General features: G+C 41.8%; 1 protein-coding gene across 12 annotated transcripts in view; it reads left to right on the top strand.

The window, feature by feature from the left end:
• auts2a (activator of transcription and developmental regulator AUTS2 a) overlaps positions 1 to 21,271 on the top strand; it is a 447,510-nt gene that overhangs the window by 119,460 nt on the left and 306,779 nt on the right. The gene's annotated exons all lie outside the window — the stretch shown is intronic.

Here is a 21,271-nt window from a genome sequence, read left to right on the forward strand (position 1 = left end):
TCTGTAATTGTGATATCAGTTGTCAACAAGGTGAGTGCAAGTATTTTTTAAAAAGCGCTGCAGTTGTTTTTTCCCCTTGGCTCAGTGGTCGGTTTGTGTTGATGTGCCAAGTGCGTGAGTTGTTGTATCAAATCTGTAGTTAGGGCAGATGTAAAACAACTATATTATTTAATGCAAGCTTCTGCAGGGGCGTTTGTGCAGTTTACTGTTCAGCACACAGGCACTGGAGGTGGAAAGGCTGGAGATGTTTGACAAAAAAAAATACAGTACTGTTGCTAGTTTTTAGTAAAATGAACATCCTGAAATGTGAGGATTTCAAGGCTTTTTATCGGCCGTATACTGCTGTTACTTACAGTTTCCCCCAGTTTGTCAGAGGCTGGTTTGTCAGAGCCTGGCCTGTTCTTTAAACTAAATTAATGCTGAATCAAAGCCACTTCATCTCTGGTCATTTTACAGGAAAAAAAAAGAACTCTGCTCTGTTGCAAATATCTCATCAGCTGTAATTACAACAAAACTGAATGGGCTAATATTACCATTATCACTTTGGGGTTGTCATGCAAGCTGAGCAGTTCAGCATGCTTATTACATTTCGTTTGCATGCACATTATATGATGTATTACGGCATCAGCAATTTATGTGCACAAAACATTAAGGGTTTGCCCTTATTCCAAAACGGACAATATTCCTTCCAAAGGGATTCCAAAGGGTTGTTTTGTTTTGAGTTCAACCTTATGACCACAGCTTCCCTCTTTCATCAAAAAGGTTGGCATTGCGATATTTGCGGATATCCAAAACCTCTTGATATCCAAGTCTTTCATGATGTTTAAAAGTAGGTGTGTTTCTCCCAAAGCCCAGCAGAAATGTGGGCTCTTCTTTTTGGCATGCATCTCTTCCAACAAGTTGGTCTGTATACGTTACATTCATGACAATACAAACTGCGGTAAAAACCCCAGTTGAGATGCATATTTCCAATGCACTGGATACAAGTCTAAAGAATGCTGCTAAAAATAATATCGGCATATCCCCCATTTCTTAATTGAAAAAATGCTTCATTTACACCCGGTTTCCACTTACGTATGTGACTTGTGTCCATAGATCTGTAAATATACAGATGATGCCTCTAGTGTCCAGCGCAAGGAAGTGCATTTCTTTACGGATGGATAGTAATCTGATAGAAACTACCTGTAGCCATGGGGTAGAGGCTAACTTGGTCCGTTTTTCACCATCCAGTAGTTTGGAACACTACCGCGACAGAAACAGAACCTGCCACGTACATAGCATGATTTGTATGAACAGCTGAACAAGTCATAATGACGATCTGACTTTATATAATCTATTACTATATTTTAGCAGAATAACATTACTCAGATTCACAGAGTGTTAAAACTAGATAAACAAGTTTTTTAATCTGACAAACTCACTCGACAATCAACAGGCAACTGAGTCGAAAGAAACAGCCTGTTAGCCAGTTAGCAGCCTGTTAGCTAAGGTAGCACACTGTCATACTGGCTCTCCGAAATCCGCTGCAATAGTTCTGTTTTTTTTTGTTTTGTTTTGTTTTTTTGTTTTTTTACATATTGGCGTGAAATTCCAGACCAAAATATAACAGAGGGGAGGAGTTTCACAGGCACATTGGATATCACAGAGATTTCCATAGGAATGAATGGACTTCCGGTTGCCTTGTTCTTGTACGCATACGTAAGTGGAATCAGGTGTAATTTGGAAAATCCAAACAGAATATACTGTTTACGTGACTCGTTTCAAATTCAGAATATTATCATATTTGGAATGATAGTGGAATATTAGCGTGCATGTAAACGCAGTCATTGAAGTCAAAGATTTGTGTAGAGCATGTCAGTTTAACCACTCCAGTAAAACAGTGTCAGTCTCCTGCTGTAGCAGCAAGTAGTGTTTATAGCTCTGCTGCTGTTTTAATGATAGGCATTGGTTCTGCTGTTGGCTTTTTGGGGGTGAGCCAGTCTAACATTTCTCACAGACGATGTTTGTCAAACTCCATGTAAAGGCTGTTTTTGTTACAACTCAGACAAAAGAAAAAGGGAAAGCAGAACACAAAGACAAGCAATTATCCAGATGCATAGAAACACACCAACAATTAATGATGTTGAACTTTTACTGTTTAAATAAATGAAGTCAAAACACTCTACCGGTGTGAAACATACCTTCTAGTGTATGTGAGTGTGTATATCATGTCCTGTATACCTGGACATATTTTTGTGTGTAGCGAGGTGACAAGGTCACTAATGAATATTTATGCTACACTGATGCGGTGGTGTATCTCTACCTGCAAGGACTATCTGTCACAGCACTACCTACTGTTTATATACACACACACACACACACACACACACACACACGAGCAGAGACTCTGAGGTTATGCTCAGACATTTCTCTGAGAGAAGGTTGGTCTTCTATAGCTACATATTCAAGGACGTGTTTGTGTGGGTCACTGGAGGACAAGAAGACATGAGGGAAAACAAGACACAGGTTACCAGGCTCACCATTTGCGTAAATATACGGTTGACTCCACAGAGGTTTGTAGGAAGAGTGGTGTAATGGTATTGTTTTTGACTGCATCTCTGTGCCTCTGAACTGGTAACAGAAGTATGTGTATGAAGTTTTGACGATGCGTTATGTGTACGACCCACCATGGGAGATTTACAAATTAGCTGATAGCAGCCAGCGGCTAACTCGAAGAAGAGCAGGGGCCAAAAATGTTTGCAAATTGTTAAAACGTTGAGGTCCCGACGCTCCTTACCGTGGATGAGATCAGCTGCCATATAAGAGAGAAAGTAATTGATTGTTGTTGTCATGTTTTGCCATTGTTATTGTTTAGAAAGCTGTTACTCTCTCAGAGACAGTTTACTGGCTCCGAACTGTAGTTGGGAACACACTGGCTTATTAACATTAATTTTAGCTGAGCTCTTCATTAGCTGGTAACTAGCTTCTAGCGGTCTGGACCACTCTGTAGAAGGAAGGATGGCGAGGCGCTCAGGTGCCGTTCACCAACAATGAGGTAATGACAACACAGTTCTTATTTTCAGTCAATAATACACTAAAGAAAGCATATTTATATCCCATTTCTGCTAGTCTATTCCCCCAAATCATCTACACTGGACCTGTAAGAGAAATTTAGGTCCATAGTTTGGTTTTCCTCTGACAAATTTCTACCTATTTATGGTACACTAAGGCATGTTTTTAGTCATATAATCCTACAGATATATCTGCTGCCTTGTTTCAGGCAGTTTACCAGTTGTCTTGCTGTTTGTAACTGTCCTCCGCTCAGCCTGTGGTCATTAGTCAGGTGGGTTTGTTTCCCAGCTGCTTTGAAAGGCTCCTATTTTTACCAAGTCACATGACAGAGAATGTTCTGTAGTTGTGTGAATGCAGCTTACAGTAACTTTTGCAGCAGACCTCTGTTGTGGGGCTCACCACTGCTGCCTTTGTGACGTGTCTCTTCCTCCACCAGCTAATGGACAGATGGTGCTACCTGCCAGTTTCAAGGTTGTCTTGTACTGCTGTGACGGCTGTGCGTACAGTACAGAAATGACCGCATGGAGGCATGTGTGTGTGAGACTGCGCATTGATAAACCTTCATCCCTTGATTTCAGTGTGTATTGTGTTGCTGGCTTGACTGTGTGTGCGTTGGATTCTTTGGCTGTGGTTGCAGGTTTCATTCAACAGTGATGTTTAGGCTGTTGGCACAGGGAGCCCAACCCTGATCTCCTGAGTGCACCCTCACACACGCAGATGCATTCACGCACATGCATGCTGACACGTGCAGTCGCTTTCACCACATTCTCACCCACTCTCTTTCTCACCTCCCTTGCCTCCTCACCCACATATGTGCTCACACACACACACACACACACACACACAAACAAACATTATCTCAGCATGCGTTGTCACAACCCTCCACACACATCACAGGTGGCTGTGACATGACGGCAACAACACCGATGGGTTAAATGCAAGGTGTATTGACTTAGTCACCAACGAGGGCTCCCTGAATTACACTGGCTCCCTTTAATCTTGGTAATTATCAAAAATGATTTTAATGATTATATTACTGATGATTATGATAACCTAATGTGTTTGACTTTAAGAGCAGCTGAAGCCCAGGCTGTTCCACAGTCACCGTTCTCATTAATGAGAAATAGTTTTCTGTTCCCTGCGAGATGCAGATAGACCTATCAACCTTGGTGCTCAATAACACCCTAATCTGTCACGCTTTATGACGTCTGCCTAATTGAAAAGATCATCATCTGCACCCTACGCCACCCCTTTTTGTCCTCGCTGCGGAGAAACAAGCCGCAGAGTTATCGAGCAGAACTATTATCTTTTCTTTGGCTTCACTATAAATAAATGTTAAGGCATTGTCCTCCCACAAGGTTACATTTTAAATGTCAGAGGTCTGTCTCAAGGTTTAATTCTCCATTTAGAAATGCTACAGTCTGGTGAGAGAGCGCCTGTTATCAGCACTTTTTGTTAGCTCTGACTTTAGAGCCGAATGAGGGAGAAGGAGAGGGAGAGAGAGATTTTGGTGTTGAATAAAGCAAGAGGTGTTTTTCCCACTTTTTTTTTTTTTTTTTTTTTGTTCCTCTTCCAGCCGCGCTCGCAGATTGCAGCAAATGTTTTCGATCTCTGGCACTGACCCAATGTACTGAACTATGAGATATTGTAAGCTCAAGGGGGGAAAATAGAGAAATGTTTATAAGCGCCTCTGACATATCGCCTCGCAGCGAAAAAAGAGTCCAGAAAGAGGAAGCTCTAGCAAAGATGGGTGAGAGTACAGTAGCAAACCCCAAATTACATGACTGTCAAACTCCTCTCTGATTTTATCATATTGGACAGAGCTTTTTTCACTGGTAAGTATTTGTTTAATTGTCACTTGTGCCACAATGAATTACTGAGACAGAATTTGAGAGCTTGATTCAAGGCTACATTCTCCACGCTGGGTAAAAACTCATTTGCGCCAACCTTAATTAAGATTTAAAATAATGTCGCTTGATGCTTTAGGGGATGTGTTGTGTTTAAATTATGGTGCTCTGTTGTGTGCTGGTATTATGTGCGATATATGAATGGCTGATGTGCAATATTGTTAGGTGTAGTATGTGTCTTTATGTTTTCTATGGTGTATGCTACATTTTTTGTAAACTATTATTGCAAGGCAGCAATACTTGTGCAGCTCCTGAGTCCAAATTTTCCTACAGTATCTTATTTTCTGTAGTGTTAGTGTAGTGCACCTGAATCAGAATTATGTTAGTCTGACAGTGATGTTCACATGCTATACTAAAAAAGCCAAGTTAGCCCTCCGAGCAAATGCCATCAAACTGCGCTAGTCGGCTGTCTTAATGTGAGCACTTTTTTTCAAATTGAAGAAGAGAATCAGTCACTTCCAATACATATTGAATGGGAGTGTATAGTGGGGCTTCACCGTGAATCTGGGGACCAAAACAACCCTAGAACTACACTTAGGGTGCTTCAGTCAAACTCAAGTTCGTTTGCCCCACAAAGTGCATTTTGTTTGGGCAGGTGTGAACAAAGCAATCACACTCAGGTGCGCACCAAAACAACCGGACTGAGACCTGGTCTCAGTCTAGTTACAAACGGTGGTGTGGTTCGTTTGTGGTGAGAACGTGCTCCGACCTCAATCTGAAGCAACTGCAGTCACATTACGTATTGTTTGGGTTAAACATGAGCATGTTACAGAATAGAAATGCATAGAAAGAGTGATTCAGTGTAAGCGTCCTCTCTTGTGTATGAGATTTTTTATCTGTGTGTTTATGACAGTGACTGAAAAGAGATGGCATTCTGGATACAGTATCTGTGCAAGCCTATTTGTATGTATGTGGAATCAGATCAGGTATTTTAGCTAGCTTCTATGTACTAGGTTGCCTTTACCTCATTTATTCAAGTTTACAGTTGGCTTTAATTTGACTTGTCATGGATGTTCTTCAGTTTAAGATAAGTGTCACGAACAAGGAATGTTACAATTAGGTCACATGTAGCAGAGTTCACACATTCATTACATCAGACTGGTTTTAAATATTACGGTCTGGGCCAGCGGTGATGCTGCATCTATGTGTGACATACTTCTATCATATCTCATACATGTAACTAGCACTGATGTGTGTGTGTGTGTGTGTGTGTGTGTGTGTGTGCGTGTGTGCGTGTGTGTGCATGTAGTGGGGAGTGTTGTTCTGTTCTGGTCAGGCTCTGTTCAGCTCACTGATGTTAGATTGGTGGCCTGTGGTGTGTGCTGCTTTGTACAGTAGCTCTGGCGAACAGAGGGACGTGCTGTGAGGCCCATCTGCTCTCTGGCACTGGGGGAGACAGGAGACGAGGAGTGGGGGGAGAGCAAGGAGGGCTCAGGTCGGACCTCCCCCCCTCTGATCCCCCACATCTCTGTCCAAACACCTGCCTGTCTGTCTGCTCGTCCGTCTGGCTGTCTGTTTTTCGTTGTTTGTGTTTCTCAGGCATTTGGGTGTGATGATTTATATTGGACTGGAGTCACTCTGGAGGGAACAGTAGTTTGTCTATATATGTAAAAAAAAAAAAATGTTATTCCCTCTGCATTCATCACCCTGAGGAAATTAAAGTAGGGACTGTACCCTGAACTGCTAACTCTGTTCTTGTCAACTGTGGTTTTAACTAATTTAGTCCCATTTTACGAATGAAAAAATGCAGCAGACAGCTGGAACAATTTGTTCTCACTAGGCAAGGCAAGACAGCTTCATTTGTATAGCACATTTCATACACAAGGGCAATTCAAAGTGCTTTACAGAGCAATAGAATATAAAACATAGTAAAGGATACCGAAAGAGTAAAGAGAAAATAAACATGTGTACAAGGTAAAATGAATTACTAAATAATTTACAATTTAAAAGAAAAAAATCACCATTAGAAAAAAGAAAAAGTGCAGACAGAGGTGCGAAGATAAAAGATTATTTAAAATTATTTAAAATTTAATTTTAAAATAAGGTTGCAGTCATTTCAAGGTGACATAGGCAGTGTAAAAAAGGAATGTTTTTAGCTTTGACTTAAAAGTGTTTCTGGGATGGTCCGTAGGCCGGCCCCAGATGTTCTCAGGGTCCTAGAAGGTTCATATGTCACAAGCATGTCAGAGGTATATTTGGGCGCTGAGCCACAGAGTGATTTATACACAAGCAGCGAGATTTTGAAATCAGTTCTCTGAGTGACAGGTAACCAGAATAAGGATTTTAGAACTGGAGTAATGTGGTCATATTTCTTAGTTTTTGTCAGGACCTGAGCAGCAGCTTTCTGAATAAGCTGAAGTTGACGAACAGCTTGTTTTGAAAGGCCTATAAAAAGACCATTGCAGTAATCTGATCTACTGGAAATAATGGTGTGAGTGAGCCCTTCAAGGTCTTGCTTTGACAATATTCCATTGACTCTAGCAATGTTTTTTAAGTGGTAGTACGGATTTGAGGTGGCTGTGGAAATTTAATTCTGAGTCTAGGAGAACACCAAGGTTTCTTGTGTGACTCTTAGTTATAAGACAGAGGGATTCGAGGTGAGAGCTAACACTGTCTTTCTTTCCATTGCCCAGAGACAATTATGTCGGTCTTATCTCTGTTGAGTTGGAGAAAATTTTGATGCATCCAATCTTTTATTGGCTTAATACAGTGACACAGGTCCATAATCACCTGGTGAAAGCAATATATATATATGTATATATTTTATATGCAGAATTATGGTAGGCTTCATTGTTATTTTGCATGAATTGGCCTAATGTAAGCATATAGAGATTAAACAAGAGGGGTCCCAAAATGGATCCCTGTGGGACCCCACATGCCATGGCTATTTACTACTACTGCTACCACTATTTGCACTTCTACTATAACTCTTAGGGCTGTATTGAGAACATGATCTAGATTCAGGCCTCTCCACAGTCTCATTTTGATGTGACAACTGCTGTGTTTGTACAGCAGGGCGATCCTTTACATCAAACCAAACGCTTCCAGTTTCTCCTTAAGCTGCATCATCAAATGACACAAAGTGCATGTAACCACACCTGACAAGCTGTGCACAGAAAGAGAGGGCAGGAAATCAATGGCGTGTCAATAAATCTAACATGCGTAAAATGACAACAGAAATGTGTCAGAATCATGGAAACCCAGTGATGGTGAGAAACAACAAATAAAGATATCCATGCCATTCTGACAAAAATGCTGTGCTTGTACAACCAAAAAAACACAAAAAAAACTGTGAACACAGTCTGCTGTCTGGAACTGAATTCATTTTATTTACTCATTTATTTTATTTCCCCTTTATTTACTTTATGCACATATTATTGTACCTGTGTTTTTTGTCTCGTTTCCATGTTCATGTTTTCCTGCATCTGTGAACTTATTATTTTAAAACTCTTTTATGTAAAATTGAAATAAGCACTGACACTGCAACATGGTACATGTAATTCCATCTTTGGCTCGATAAACGTACTTGGGGGAAAAAAAATGTCAGATTGGATCTACAAACGCACCCTGTATACCATACTGCACAGTTTCAAGGCGTCTTTCGCACAGCATCGTTGTTCTATTTAGACTCCCAGTCCAGCCAAGACTGCGTAAAAACAGCATAGGGATTGCTATTTTTTAGTCCCCCTGAAAAGTGAAATACACACTGTATGAAATGGTAAAAGTAGTTTTAGGACCTTGTTGCTCAATGGTAGGTTGTTCCCACTAGATGTTAGAAGTGAAAGTCTACCCCTACTTTAAAGAAATGAAGCAGTGCATTGTATTTGTTTGTGCAATGCGGGAAGGTTAAACATGTAATTGCCAATGCATCACATCCATTACACTCATAGTTTGAGCTGCTACTGTCTGGGCGTTGATTTAGGGTCCCTGGAGCCAGTCAGAACATATGTAAGAAGTCCTTTATTCTTTTCTATTCTATTCTATCTCATTTTCATTCTGCAAAAACTTTTGAAACTTGAGGGCTACAGACCCTGGAGTTTCCTCACAGTGTCCAGTTCTTTTGTTGAATGCTGCACTCCAATCTTTAGGCTGGTTTGTTTCCTTAGGGAAGTGGTAGACTTTTGTACCTCATCGAAGGAAGGGAACAACCTACCATTGAGCAGCAAGGTCCTAAAAGTAATTTTGCCTTTTATCACAGTGTGTTATTTGTCAGGGGGACTAAAGCTCAGTGTTTCAAATTGTTGTTTCATATTGGTGTTTACAGTAGTGGCTGGACCGGAAGTCTAAGTAGGAGGAAGTCTTGAGATGGTCCATGGTCCGCTGTATTTGCATTGTGCTATTTTATGTGAGTGCGTCAATTAAAGGTTTTACTTTATTCTGTTTAACATACCTGTACAACTTTTAGCACAAAATTGTGTCTTCTACTTTAAACGGAGAAGAAGACATTCAAATGGAGAAAATCTGTACTGCTTTAAGGCAACCAGAGCTTGATGAGAAGTTTTATTGTAATTTTTAATTGTAGTTTCTATAGCATACATTCTCTTAAATGTTCTTACAGATGTACATGGCAATGAAAAAAATGTGTGAGTAGTTTAATCTTAGTTCAAGTACTTTGCACCATGATATCCTTCGTGTAAACCTCTCCAGCACATTAAATGAACCGTGGATTAAGTGTGATCCTGGCATCAGGCGCTGTCAGCTGGTTGTGGTGTTATATTGGCTCATTATAAGGCAGTGTGGTGTAATGGGGATCACAGGCACTGTCGTTGGGCAGACCACCCTGGCATTACTTGTGGCGGTTCTTGGAACGGAGAATGTCTTTTATGAGCCTTTTCTGAGTAATTCTCTGGAATTAAGAGGTATTACCTCACACATACAAATACAATAACACCAAGTCTCACATGTTGTTTTTGTAGTTTCAGAAGTCTCGTATTAGACAGACACAAAGCCCATGTGAGGACATGTAATATGGCAGTGGTGTGAGTAATGCCGCTGGATATCTGTTGTGTAGGACTGACATGACATGAGTTCTTTTATTAAAGAGATAAAGTAAAAGCCTGCCGCCACTTCACAGCTGTCCCCATTTGTCAATCACACCTAAAACATGAAAAAAGAGCTCTGGTCTTTGGTCTTGGTCCCAGCGGTGAGGAGTAATTACTGTGGAGACTGCTGAGTGGTGTCTAGCCCCGGGCTTTGAAGAGGCTTCCTTGAGAAGCTCTAACCAGGTCAGCCAGTCAACCGCAGGGCTCTGGTCTGTGGCCTCTGGCTCCCTGAATCATGTCACTGGGGAGAGCCTCACTCCACCTGCCCTGATGGAAAAGCCCTGCCTAAGGCCTGCCAGAGGCTGTATTATCATTCAGCATCAGTCTCTTACCTAGACTGAACTCTTGTTTCAACCTGCTGGTAGCCACATGTAATGAGATCAAGCTAAAAGCCCTAATGGCAGATCTCCCGCTCTGGTTATGTTGTACGTGTATGTGCGTTTGTGTGTGTGTGTGTGTGTGTGTGTGTGTGTGTGTGTGTGTGTGTAAATATTTGGACTGAAGCCCTGATTTTGTCAGGATGGGGGCAAGCTTACATGCTTTTCAATCTGCAGTGAAACTGTAATATAATGTTCAGCTCTTACAGCTTCGCGGGTCACCCTTAATAAGCTTATCCGCTAAGCCAATAAGAGATTCGAAGAAAAGCAATGTCCTGATTGTCAGATAAGATGCTAAATCCATTCTGGTGGGGGCCTCGGTTGTGGGGATGATAATTGTTGCTGTCACAGTGGCGGTTTATAGCACTGGATCTAATCAAATCCAATCACGATGGCTTGTTTTGTGGTCTTTGTGTCTTTGTGGCACACATGACAACAATCTGTAAACATTTTAAAGCATTTGGGGGCTCGACAAGGCTGCGTGTAATTAGTGTGTGGATGTGTTTTTACAGCACTATATAGTGTATTTATGGTCACGCGGTAAAAATGTGAAAAATGTGCAGCAAGATGTTACTACGGCAATGCGTGTGTTAGTTTCACAACTGACCCCTACATCTCTGCACTGCGTCACCATGCACTTTATGCTTTCATGTTGGTGTAGGTCTGAACAGTAGGCGATCTGTAAACTAACTTCTGTCGTGAATCAGTGCCGTATAAAATAGTTTATTTCCTGAGCCCTCAGTTCAGATTTGAGTGGGTAGGTTTGCTTGAATTGACGCTTTTGTTATCCCGTGCTGATGAAATTTTCGCGGTGCACTGCGTGATGGTTCATGATGCAAACAGCAGCAGAGACAGTAACTGACTTATCGTCAGACCTGCTGCAACCCATTCTCAAAAGTTGTAATTCATTCCCATGCATGCTGCACATGGTTTGAAAGCTACTGTGTTAAGCTAACTAGTGGACTGGAGTTCACCACCCAAATCTCTTAATCAAGGAGTTGACAAGTAGCTAAAAATGTAACCTAATGCTAATCATTTCATGTAAGTGGATGGAAGATGCTAAAACATTTAGCTTCTCAGTTCAGGAAGTGTAAAGCCTCCTATAGACTGTGAGATTTAGCAATCTTATAAGTTTAGTGCAGATACACTGTGTGACATGGTCTGATATAATTTGCGATTTAGTCTAGTTTGCTGTCTTGAATTTATTTGAGCTAAAAGGGAGCTATCAATCAAGTGTGATCTGATCAGCCCCCACCATCCTGGGAAATGGTTTAAACAGCCGTACGAGCTGATGTTTTTTTAACTAGGTTTCAAAAAGTTTCAAAAGTTAACATTTGTTTTTGCGGATGCTTCATGAGAAACTTTGATATCATACATGCATTTTTGCTATTTCAAGCCAAGTTTCCGGTGGCTTTAAAATAAAGTTCCAAATATTTTTGTGTATCCTGTCAATTATAGTTCATAGAAATATAATTGGAATTGACCAAAACTAGTATTGGCAGGTCAGACTTTAAAAAACTTTAAAACTTTAACTTTAAAAAATCGGAATTGGCTAAGAAAATTACCAATGCTACAAATGCTGCGTCAGTAAAAATAGAAACTGTGTCTCAAAATCTAATAATTCTCAATAATTTATTGGTTGTAGTTCTCAGTCCGGATAGGACAACGTCTTAGTCCAGACCCCCTGGGGAATGGAGAAGGATGGCAGGTTAACAAGGTCAATCTCATACTGACACTGAAACAGCTCAGTCATTAAACCCGTAAATAACCATTGGGTAACGTTAGTTGTTACAGTTAGCCCTGTCACTGTGGCTGTGTTAGAAATCACTGACTACTCACTCTATAGTCAGGGGTGGGTAGTAACACGTTACAAGTAATGCACGTGAGTAAAGGAGTAGTTTTTTTGAGGAACGAGTACTTTTTAAGTTCCTTTTTTAAAACTGTACTTCTACTCTTACTCAAGTATATTTTTAAGCCAGTAATCTACTTTTTACTTAACTACATTTGCCATTTACCTTCGTTACAACTACCGTATATTTCCAAATAGCTGCCGGGGGTTTGACCCCATTTTGCGTAGGCCTATTAAACGCCGGTCTGATTAAACGCCGGGGCGATTATTTCCTCATTCATTGCCTCAAGGAGGGGTGCGCTTTTACGCACGGGTCGGTGGTGAAGTGGTGCACATGAGTTGTGCTACGGACGGACGGACGGACGGACAGACGGACGGATGGACAGCCACGTATCTAAAACAGGTAATACATCTGGCAACATCTTTCCCACATCAAATATCCGTGATCGCCTTGACCCGCGTGCGTAAAAGCGCACACAGTCCGTGTCCTCTCACCGCGGATGCTGCGATTTGATGGCCTGGTACTCATTGTAGCCCACTCTTATAAGACCCAATAATAATAATAATAATAATAATAATAATAATAAGTTACTGTGGACCTATGTGCCATCCCTTTTAATAAAATTACCAGAAGAGTTTGCTTGCTGAAAAACAGGTAATGCAGCCTGAATTACTCGCCTGTCTATAGTCCACTACATAGTGAGTTTGCCATTTTGTAGCGCTGTCCGAATGTATAGTGGAAATTATTATACCCTATATGGTCGACTCGAAAGTAGTGTTCAACCAATGGTCACTCACCAAGCAATACATCCCATCATGCATTGTGGCGAAGGAACAGATGGACTGTATAGACCCTTTTTGTGTTTGGTAACTTTTTGTGTTTTGTGACATAATTTGTGGGTGGACTGGCACTGGTTGCAGAAAGTGACAGTAGTGGTGTCGGTGTGAGCGCCAACAATGGGGATGACGTCCCCCCTCATGCCCCCTCAAATCCCCTACTGACTCTAATACCGTGTGTGTGATGTAAATGCTGCTAGAAACCCAGGAACCTCTGACAACATGTGATGCTAAGGCCCTTCTAAGTTATTACACAATATTTTTTTCTCAGTACGAGCAGCCCCCTCCTGCTTGAGGCCCTCTGACAGCACATTCACACCCCCGCAACTCTTAACTACATGCATCCACCCACCCTGTCTGCATCTCCTACTGACGACTTGTGTGTTTACCATGTCCCCTCCGCCAACCGCCTGTCTTTAGCACGAGCCCCTGATGCTGTTTGACAAGTCTAGGCCAACATGTCTTTGAAAACGGTTTAATGTTTTTTTTCTCTCTCTCTCTCTGCTTGCCCTGCATTGAGAAAGCTTTTCTTTTGAAGTGTCACTTTTCTCTAAGGGAGGACAGGCAGGAGGAGGGCGGGGGGTTGGACTACCCGCATGCATGACTGTTAAACAGAGTCATTTCATTGCACTCGCGCAATGAAGACTGCTGTAGGGAGGCAGAGCAATGAAAAGAAAGACAGAAGGCATCTGCTCTCACTGTCCAACCTGACACTGGCTCTCACTCTTGACAACCTTCATCATCAATTTGTGAAAAATTAAGTGGCTGCACTTTAAACCAAAGTGTGTCGCCCCACCTAAAGCCCCGGCCCATCTCAGCTGTCAGTCAGAGCTGGGCAGTAGGCCGGAGGTGTTTGAAGGAGCTTTTATCATTGCTGTCCAGCCCTTGTCACCGGCAGACCACTCCACCGCAGCAGTCAGACTCCGTCTAATCCAATCTGCTGCCGTTTACAACACACAGACCCACAGATGAACGCTCAAGATAGTTCAAGTCCATCTGGATTTGGAAATTGTTTTCTTTTTCCCTTTCTCTCCCTCTCACCAGAGGTAACATAACACTGTGGCTCTGTGTGACTCTTCTTGTCTTCCCACTCGGTCTTGCCTTTTTATTTTAGGTTTCCACTGGGTGAATGAGAACAGTCTGTTTTCTCTGTTTGTGTGTGTGTGTGTCCACACTGCTTAAACTTCATCACACTTTACCAGTCCTTATGTCCACTCTCAAAGACACACTGACATAGTTTTGCCAATTTAGAGCAAAAGGATTGACGGTGTCAGCCAGCCAGTCTGGCAGTCCTGGTGTTCTGGATCCTGGATTGATTCCCATGATATTTGGGACAGACAGTCATGATTTCTGGAGAATTAATTGTTCAAATTTGCTCATTAGGATAGAGCCCCTTGAGATGTGCCATCTCGTTTTCGAGGGGGCTCCAACTTTTATCACAATCACAGACAAAATCAGAGGAATGAGAGAAAAAGTGAATAAATTTAGAAATAATAGAAAAACAATTGTGAGTACGGCAGCGGGTGACAGACAGTAGACAAACAAAAAACAAACACACACACACACACAAGAAAAAACACCAAAATTGATTATTGAAAAACTGCAAACATTACAACCACAAGGGGGCCAATAATAGATAAGCAGTAGAGTGTAATTGGATCACCAGCTTCAATCAGTCGTAGGCATAATTTATTAACATAAGATATAGACATCTTCACTGATTACAGGAGCAGGAAGTAAGAAGATAGGGTATGCTTAAACATACCACGTATTGAAATGGATCTGATATTGACAGGTAAATTATTCCAATCTGCTGGGGCTTTAAACATAAAAGCTCTTGTCAGTTGTTTTACTTAACACATGGAACAGAGAAATATTGCTGGGCGGAGTGCCTAACATGATGATATGACGTAAAAGTTACAAGATACTGTATTAGATAGTCGGGATCCAGATGATTCTGGTGATATCATGACTCTTTATCTTTGGATTCCAGCAGGTCATATACATCAAAGTTCATGACAGGATACAGTAACTGAAAAACTCTTGCTAGATGCAAAAGATCAGTGGTTATGACGTTGGTCACCCTGTGGTCTTCACCTTTGGTGTCACAGTGAGACTAAAATTACCAATTGTACGTCAACATCTGAAAAGCAAATTGCTGTGATATTTCCCACATGCTCCATTAAAGGTGGATCCTTTGAATTTAATGACCAAATACACCTCCTCCAGTGCCAACCTCATGGCAAACTGCCCTGCCATTTTACACATAATATCTCAAATTCTGATGGGACTATAATCATGACATTTGTTGAGCAAATTCACGATGCCCACAGGAGGACCCTTTTGGTCACCCCTGACTGTACTCTTGGGTCAAACCTCTCTCCTTATACACATGATAGGGATAGTGTAAAAAAAAAAAAAAAAAATTAGGTAAAACTTAGGTATGTACGATAATATCAGCACATCTTTGGAATTAGCCAACATACAAGTAATATCTGTAATATTACATACGTTAAAAGCGTTCTATTTTATGTCTCCATCTGCTGATGGGTATGCATGCATAATATTATAGTAATTCCACTACAGAAGAGACCTGATGATTCCTAAAATTAGGAGGGGGAAAAAGTGGATATTTCAATATCAGTATTGGTTATCGGTCAAATAAGTTGTTATGTGTCGGCATGTTGGATATCGGCAAAGAATCCAATGTCGTGCATCCCTAGTAAAACATTGATAGTTGAGACGCCCTAAAGATGGCCTAATAATTACCAGGACACATTGTGTGGAAATCTGACGCATAAATCGGTAGAAGCCAGTGTTTCCACTAGGATAGAGTTGTGGCAGCAGAAGTGAGGCTTTGCGCGTGAACACAAAAGTTTTTGTGTACTCGCAAAGTGTTCTCTGTCAGGAAGTTTCTACATGTCTGCCAGCACTTGAGTTGGCTCTTAAGGCCTAAGTACACTGAGTATATTTGTGCACAAAAATGAGCTGGAGAAATATGCGTTGCTTCCATATGACAGGGGGCGGACTGGGACTAAAAAACAGCCCTGGACTTTGACTCGGCCCAGCCCACAACAACCGGTGTGCATACGGTATGCGCTTCCTTCTTCTTCAATTTGATTGGCGGCCGGCTGGCTCATAGATATCTATGGGCCGGCTGGCATCCAATTTAAAGGCTGCCACCTAGCGGACTGGACGTGGAACAGTAGATTATCAGGGAGAAAAAGTAAAAAAAAAAAACAAAAAACAAAACGGTGATGACTGTGTGGCGGCCGCCGGCCGGCCTGGAGTACCGGCCGTTCTGTGATTCTCCAGATGGCCAGTCCGCCCCTGCATATGACTGACACATGTGGGATAACTTCTACCTTTGTATCAAGATAGATCCTCCAAGTGTTTATTTGACAGATATGTGCTGTGACGTTACAGTGTGATACTCACGAGTAATTGCAGGACTGTTTTTCCTTTGACGAGTGATAATCCTGAATACGTGATCAGCATGGCTTGCTTCATTGTTGACATCTGCCTGGTGCTTGTTGTTATAATTGTTGCGCTGACATTATCGGGTAAGCACAAAGTTACTCATGTATATGCTTTACTCACAGATGTGTGAATTGACCTGAATATGAGTTGTCTGTAGCACAGAATAATGTAGAGTTAGTTTCTAAAGCGATAAGTCGGGACCCTCTCCTTTCCTTCAGCAGTGGCAGTCATATTTCAGCAGGGTTAATGCCACATATAAGGGAAACACTGCAAATGAAAATCAAAGCCATAAAACATTATTTGACATGTACGTTGTTATGCTGTAGAAGTTTTGTGTTGGGTGGCCTTAGATAATATGTGTTAATCAAACCAACATCTAACTTTAAAGCTGCCCTGTGGAGTTTTTACATATAAACCAATGTCCGTTACATTACAGCCACTGCCAAACAAGTTATTAGGATGATCATTGAACGCATCTCCACCATACAACAGTCTCTGGTTTGCTTAGAAGCACTATTGCCTCTCAGGAGCGACATTCCCGCACTGTCGCACAGGAAATGATGCATTTGACCTAGAGTTCAAAGAGCTTATGTGCAGTTGGAAATGTCGGAGACGACGAGGCTAGCAGAGGAGCTACTGAAAGATGTCTGAAAACCCAAAGAAACGGCCCAGGAAAACTTCCAAAGCCTCTGGAGCTGGTCCCGCTGGTCCTCCCCTAGGAAAAAAGGCAAAATGAGAGAGTGACAAACGCAGAAATCAAACCAGAGTAAAGCCCGTTTCACACAGAGCGCGCAAACCCATCCATTGTGTATGTACTGCCGCGGCGCAAGAGCGTACTGCTCTGCTGCCGAGCTGTCTGTATATTTGTTCGTAACAAATAAAACAGTGAAAATTATTGGGTGGTAACTAGGTGTGTCATTTAGCTTTAGCTCTGATCTCTGGATAAATAAAGCAAAAAGCTAATGTTAGCATTTTAAAGAGTGATGGACTGAGGCTGCAAGGTTATATGTCTGTGGACATCCACTAACAGCTTATCAGCTAGTGTCAAAATACACATTCATGCAGTGTAACATAAACGAAAAAAACAAAAAACATTGCCATTAGTTACCTCATGTGACGAATCCATCTTCTTTTCCTTTTTTTGCTCCCTACCGTTTTTGGGGGGTGGGGGGGGGGGGGTGACTGTTATTGTTGCAGTACTCTGAAAAACACGGCAGATGGCGTAAATGGGCAAAACTCCACAGGGCAGCTTTAACATTGAGTTTAGGGCTGATATGCTAATTTCTGAACACTTTCCATGCTCACCTGTGGATAAACTATTTTAACCTGTAGAACTACAGTATATAACCTTTCCCCTGGAACCACCCTCAGGCTGCAAGTATAGCTTTTTGTAGACTTTAATCCGACTATTTCTTGGCCTTATTGGTCCTAATATGAACATTTCAGCCATGTTTAGATTCACACCATAATGGACCACCTGGGATACAGCCACACACTCGATATACCCACACATACTTACTCATTCTTGCACACATACTGTGTTGCCGCACACTAATAGGCTTTAATAAGGTGTATAATTGCCAGAACCCACTTCTCCTGCTGCTCTTTGATGCAGCCTGCACACTGCAGTGGCAATTGCTGTGTAAATATCAATTAGGCACATCCTGGATTTCAGCTAGGTGCATAGGAAAGTTGCCGATATTTAGTAGGCCATGTCTGTATTTAAGTGGATGATGGGTGCCTGGAAAGAGCTCTGCAGGCATGCCTTTTCTCCTCCTCTTCCTCCTCCCTGTCTTGCGTTTGCTACACTTTGTTGCCCCCTGTAAAAGAGGAGGTCAGGGAGCAGGTGCTGGCTAGGAAAGTGGAGTATTTATGGGAGCACCACCAAAGGTTTGTGAAGTGAAATATTCCCATGTGGGGGCAACTCTGACTGCTAAAGTATCTCCAGTTTAAGAAAAGGACATAGTGAGGGCTGGTATTTACCCAGCATGTGTCCAACACAGCCACTTTGTTCCAGTCCTGCTGCATCCATGACCACCTGAGAATCTTCTCCTTCACTAACTATGCCTGAATGATGACTGTGATGTGACTTAGCTTAACACACCGTACCTTTTTAGCTTTTTGAGTGTGAAAATAAATCCTGAGGGAGTTCGAGGAGCTGAACTCCTTTTTTTCAATGTCCCATTTGTACTCTCAGGAAAGATTTTGTCTCACTGAGGGGAGAATTTGCAGAGAGGGACGGCCTCCTCTCGCAGCCTGGCCCCACTGCCACCTCAATCCAGCGAACATGTGTTTTTAATTGTGAATGTGGTGTTCCTTCAGTTTTACAAAATGAACTCCGTTATGACTTCTTGACTTCTGACAAGTACAGGTGTCGACTGAATAAACATTAGAAGTAAAAGTAAATCACTGTTCCCGCTGCTTCAGACAACACAGACTCCTACTCACTCCAGTCTCTATGAAATGTGTGACCAAAGTACTACAAGCAGTTTTATCATCCTTAAATACTAAATGTTAAAAGTGATAAATCCAGCAGAGGGCTCAAAAAGTAGTATTATCTTACTTGGATGATATCCAGATATTACTAGCAGAAATTTAATGAGGGTTTTTTGGGTAAGTTACAGTATAAAGCAAACATAAAAGCAATTAGGTAAGCTATTATTTTCCCTTTCTTTTCCTGGAACCTTTTTAAAATTCAGTCTACTCTATTCTGCCCCAGTTTTGCACACTGCACCTACTTTTGCCTTTAATGAACTAATTTTACTGTGCTGAACTTAGCTTTTGTTTGCCTCTACAGCTACAAAACTACAGCTAATTGTCCTGTCCACCTGGATTAGACTACAATAGGTTGTTGAATAATAAAACATGATACCTAATTTTATTTTACTGAAGATCCCTAAAGCTTGATGTGCAGTATTTATACATCTAAGGTTGTTGGGTAGAAGGCTAGGGATTGGATTTATATGTGGACTTTAAAACCCAATGACCTTTAAATAGGGAGGTGTCATTTGGACAAGCTATGGGCCAGGAAGGCATCCCAATTCAAAAAAAAAAAAAAAAAGTTTTCAAAGTTTCTGCAGACCACAGATATGCTACATTGGCACATTATAATGTAGCGCATACATTGAAACTTTGTGTTTCAACGGCACTGTGGTTAACATGTGGTTAGGTTTAGGCACAAAAACCACTTAGTAATTGTTTCAAAAAGATCATGTTTTGGCTTAAAATACTCAAATTTGGTGGCACATTTCTGGCTGGAAATGCAGCGATCTCTACATCAAAAACAACCACTTTTCCTGCCACTATCCTGGCTTGAAATGTAGCAGTGTCTCTGTAAAAATAACTCATTGCCTGCTGCTTAACCTGCTGGAAGCGCTGCAATCAAGTGGTTAAAAATCAGCTGTTTTTCTTGTCACTATCCCTGCTGGAAACACAGCAATGACACAATTTAAAAAAACAAAACAAAAAAAAACACTTTTCCTGCCACTATCCCAACTGGAAATGTAGCAGTGTCTCGGGGGGGAAAAACACTTTTCATGGCAGGTAAAGCAGCGACAGTTTGCTACAAAACACCCACGTTTGCTACCTAAAAACTGGAAACACAGCATTAGCCCCTTTTACACTGCCAGATTTTCAGCGAATGTTGGGCCGTTTTGCCGGCAAGCTGTGAGCATTTAGACTAGGCTGACCAAACGTCCTCTTTTGCCCGGACATGTCCACTTTTCACGTCCTATCCGGGGCGTCCAGGGGGTTTTTATAAACTGATGATAATGTCCGGTTTTCCGTGTGTTTGTGTGTGTGTTAGAGTGCGGCACGGGCAGCATATTTCTGTCCAAACCCGAACCGAGCCCGACATTATTTAATGACCAAAGCACTGAGTTTGTGTCACACAGTGGTTATAGGCTATTTAACAGGCCGGGCGTGCGCCATGGGTGCTCAGCGGAGAGGGAGACCTCCGTGTTTGAGACGGGAGCGGGAGGCGGGAGGTCCGACGCTTCTAGCGAGAGGAGAGGGAGACATAAAACAAAATAAGATAAAATAGGAAAAAGCTGTCTCACTCTTTTATTTTATTTTCAGCATTTAATCAAGGCGGAGGCGGGCGGCTGGAGGTCCGAACTTCCAGCGAGGGGAGCAGTAGAAACAAACAGCCAATGTGTGTCTACGTGTGTTATGTTCAGGTGTTGTCACGTAAATAACAGTGCCCAAGCAATAAACAGGACAGACAATAGGATTTTATTTATTTTTACACTACATTTTCACTGAAAGCTGACCGAATCCGACCCGAGCCCGAGTATAATTTATAGCTACATTTTTGACCAAACCGGCCCGACCCATCGGGTACCGTCGGGCTCGGATCGCCACTCTCTCGTGTGTGTATGTGTCCCCTATTGGGGCCTATCTGAATTTCTGTCTTTGAGAGATATTATTTTGTAATATAACTGAATTTTCTATCCATACATATAAATTTTAAATATATTAAAATTATAAGGCATCTTTGAGTAAACTGCGAGTATCATTTAAGTAGGCTATGTCGTGGCCAGCCGAGTGTCCTCTTTTTTGGAAATCAAAATATGGTCACCCTAATTTAGACACACAGAGTTGGGTTGGCGAGTTGATCCGAGGTGCCCAATTTTCCGCCTCGTAGGGTAGTCATATTGGCGGAACCCTTTTAGTTTAAAAAGACCAAGGCGGCCTTCCACAACTGGAGGGGCTGTTGAAGACTTGTGG

This window comes from Epinephelus fuscoguttatus, linkage group LG12 (genome assembly GCF_011397635.1).
Source record: "Epinephelus fuscoguttatus linkage group LG12, E.fuscoguttatus.final_Chr_v1".
Lineage (NCBI taxonomy): Eukaryota > Metazoa > Chordata > Actinopteri > Perciformes > Serranidae > Epinephelus > Epinephelus fuscoguttatus.